Below are 4,321 nucleotides of genomic sequence, written 5' to 3' on the forward strand. Positions count from 1 at the left end.
GTCTTATCATGAGCGGCATCAAACCCAGATTAGTGTGGTCCCTCAAGGAATCTAACACGCACTGGGTAGAGGAGCTCAAGTCCGTACTCTGGGGGCTGCGGACCACGTCGAATCGCACCACCAGATACACACCATTCTTTATGGTGTATGGCGTAGAGGCAGTTTTGCCTTGCGACATAATTCATGACTCACCTCGAGTGCGCATGTACGAAGAAAGAGAAGCCGAGCTCGATCGGCAGGACAACTTGGATGCATTGGAGGAGGAGCGTGACGTGGCAAAAGCCCGTTCCGCATTCTATCAACAGCAGGCTCGAAGATACCAAAGCAGAGAAGTACGGGCCAAAAATTACAACGTTGGCGAATTAGTCCTACGACTACCAGACAAGAAAAAGGACAAACTCAAGCCCAAGTGGGAAGGTCCCTTCATAATTGACCAAGTCCTGACTGGTGGAGCGTACCACCTGCGGGATGCATCGGATAACCGACTCGAGCCGAACCCATGGAACGCAGCCCGTCTCCGAAGATTCTACGCCTAGCGCCGGACTCTGTGTTTGTCTCCTTCCTCTGTCCATTTTTTATATATTTTCTGTCTTACATTTCTCTTATTCTCTCTCTCTCTCTTATAGCCTTTAAAGGCTCATAAAGTGACGCGCTATCCGCGCTCATTAAACCTGGGGGCTTCTTTAAACAGAAGCTTATTTATACGGGCTTCATGCCCAACACATGTGTCACACTTCCGCATGTACCTTTTATTCACCATTATATGCATCGATATGACTTAAGTTTTGGCCAAGCTGGGTTGCCTGGCTCCTGTGCTTACCCCTACGTTCCCGATTGTTCGTCTAGGTGGTAAAGGGAGCACCTCTGCGATTGTTACTGTCGGGTCAGCCGGACGTGTACCTCAGACTGGGTGAAGCCGAAAGCTAGCGTTCTTAAGGGAATATTCGGTCAGTGAACTAAAGATGATCTTTTTTTATTTTTATCTATACGCCCCCAGATGTTTTTCCTGCGTTTCTTTTCGCAGCATGGACATGCACCTTAGGGCATGCCTCCCAGGGAAAGGAACCCCTAACGGAACTATTCTCCCTGGAAGATGTTTCTTACGAACCATGTAATATAACATAACTAGTCGGGCACTTGTCTGTTAATGCACTAATGATCCCTACGCCTGGTCTCCATGCATTCCCCGGTTCCTATATAACCGCATGGGAATTCGGACACACTCCGGACCGTCAGGTCCCGAGGCTGAAGCGAAAAGGTCGGCCATGACAAATGATCTACAATCTAGCTAGAAGGCATTATAAATGTCAATTAAATTACATAGTCATTTTGACTGATTGTATTCCTCTTCAATACCATCTAACAGGCTGTCTAATTTACAGTCCTGCTGGGAATACTTTGCGGCCAACTCTACTTGGCCGTATACTAAGCTTACAGGGATCTCCTTCCCATCGGGCCCTACATGACCGACCTCGACCATGTGGTTGGGGTCAGCCTTTGCATACCGCGTCTTCACCATGGCCCAGGCCTCCCTAGCGCCTTGACAGCAGGCCGATATCTTCCACAATCGGAAGCGCCGCTGTGCTCCCTTTAGCTTCTCCGCAAGCTCTCCAACACCTTCGGGCATGGAGACGGATGGCCACAGGGCCTGGGCGACTCCTTGCATCGCCTGCCGAACTCGATCGAGCAGTTGCGAGAGCTCGGGAAGAAGGTCACCCATAGAACCGGGCATCTCCTCTGCAGGACGACCTGTTAGCACACCTACAGACATTGCTCTGTTAGTCGACTTCCCCGCCGAACTTTCTTTCAAAGGTTCGTTCAAGCACTTACTAAATATGCCACGCCGAAGCCGCTGATTCTCCTTCACGGAGTCTGACAGCTGGGCACGAACATCTTTCAACTCGACGCCCAGCTTGGTGTTGGCATCTTGGAGATCGTTCTTCTCCCACCTCACCTTTGTCAGCACCTTCTCACCAGCCTTTAGCTGGCGTAGGAGGTGTTGCCTTTCCGGATTCAATCCGGCGCCATCTACAATTTCATTTGTCAGATTCGCACCCATGTCGTGCTTCGCAAAATACATATCTTTTGAAGTGTATATTACCAGAGGGGGTCTCCTTGGGCTCCCCTACCGCGGCTTGTGCGGCCTCAAGTTGGGCTTTGCACTCTTCCAGCTCCTTGGACAGTAGGGAATTCTTTTCTGTAAAAACCTGCGTAACAAATGATCCTTAAATCAGTTATTCTAACTGTTTCAAGTCTCGGGGGCTACTGGTGTATATATATATATATATATATATATATATATATATATATAATTACCAAAATTTTCTTACCCGTATGTCTTTTACATATTGCTCCGTGGCTCTGTCTAGACCATTTTGAGCGGCACGGAGATACGCATCTCCCGAGTTGAAGGCATCTAACGCCCCTTGGGAGAAACAAGCGTCGCGAAGAATTGTCCGGCGACGCCTGTGGTTCATGGCACTCTCCACCTCAGAGTTGGTGGCAGACAACCCATCCACATCCTCCGTCGGAGGAGCGTCTGGCGCGCGCCTTGCGTTCGCCTCCGCCTCCGGACCAGGCTTTGGAGCCTGGCTGGTGGAGGCGCGATTGGCAGCATCTCCGGATGTAGTCCGGCGAGGTCTCTTTGTCCTGAAGAGAGCATGAGTGTCAATGTGCCTTGAAGGTATAACACCTGGGATAAGGGGGCGTGCCATACCTTTGCGTTAATGCCTCGGTCCGGACCGCACTTCTTTTCTGCCCATGGGGCCCTGCGGCCCCTCATTGGCTTGTCACCGCAGGTTCAGCCTTCCGCTTTAAACCCCCCCCCCTGCAAAGTTTGGTTGCAATAAGGAAACTGAAAACACGAGAGGGTGGGCACCTATTCGGGGTACTGGGGCTTCAATCTGAGTTACCTGGGAGGCCGGGATTAGCCCTGGGTAATCGGTCGTAATGGCCACGAAGGCATTGTCCTTGCTCAATTGATGGAACACTCCATCAATCAGCTCCACAGATATGTCCGGATCCTCTTAAGAGGCCGGGTCGAGGGACCGTCCTGGGTCCTCGGGTTGTGGAGGAGGGCTGCTTATTTCCTTAACAGCCCGGCGCAGTTCCTGCATTGAAGTCATCAGACTGAATATTTAACAATGGGAATACAAAACAGATGGGCAAGTAAATATGACCGCTTACCCAGCTTGGGGGATTATGCATAGAGAATCCACCCTGTGGGTTGACGCGGAGAAATTCCTCCTCTTCTCCCTTATACAAAGTGGACAAGATTTTTAGTAGAGCGGCAGCTGAATCCAGCCCCTTACGGCCGTAGCGGGTGGCGTCGTTCTTGCCGTTGAAGTCCCACATGGGGTGGCCTCTATATTGAAGCGGTTGCACCCCCCGCATAATGCATTCGGCCATAACCCCGATCATGGTTAGTCCGGAATGGGCTAACAATCTTATTCGGCCCATCAGGTAAATTATGTCCCTGTCACTTTCCCTCTGAGGGCTCCGTGGACGCCAGCTTAGGCGCTTCTTTAAGGGAGCACTGTCGAATTCAGGGATGCCGATCCGGACAGGATCCGGCAGCGGGACGTCTTCTATATAAAACCATTCCGAGGGCCAGTCTTCGGACGCCTTCTTTGGGGTTCTGGACAGATATCCGGTCCCGGTGATGCGCCACACTTCGGCTCCGCCCACTTGATACATTGACCCCTCCTTAGAGTGGGGCACAAGGCAGAATAACCTCTTCCATAGCCCGAAATGAGCCTCAATACCCAAAAACAGCTCGCAGAGGGCTACGAAGCCCGCAATAAGCAATACGGAGGCAGGCGTGAGATTGTGTAGCTGGAGGCCGTAGAACTCCAGTAGCCCCCGGAGAAATGGATGGATTGGAAATCCGAGCCCCCCTATTAAATAAGGGACAAGGCATACCCGCTCTCCTTTGGAGGGATTAGGGGCACTCTCCGCTTGCTCTCCGCCATTATAGATGGCAAGGCCGGCTCGAACCGGGACCATATAGGCCGAGGGGAGAAATCCCTTGGTCTGGAGCGTCACTAGCTCGCTATGCGGGATGGAGCATCTCTCCCAATATCCAGGATGAGGGCTGGAAGGGCGAGAGGAGGAGTCGCGACGGCTGACCATGGTGGAATGGACCTTTGTCGGATGCACTCTGATGAACACTCGCGAAGGGGGGGAGATGTGGTTTGGATCTAAATCCTCGTCCCCTTAAATAGGTCAGCTCATTTACGCGGCTAGGGGTGTGAATGTAAAAAACACTCAGACTTTTCATATTCGTTTGACACGTGGGAAGCGGCCATTATTGGGCGTAGAA

The sequence above is a fragment of the Triticum aestivum genome, chromosome 2A, assembly GCF_018294505.1.
Source record: "Triticum aestivum cultivar Chinese Spring chromosome 2A, IWGSC CS RefSeq v2.1, whole genome shotgun sequence".
In the NCBI taxonomy this organism is placed as follows: domain Eukaryota; kingdom Viridiplantae; phylum Streptophyta; class Magnoliopsida; order Poales; family Poaceae; genus Triticum; species Triticum aestivum.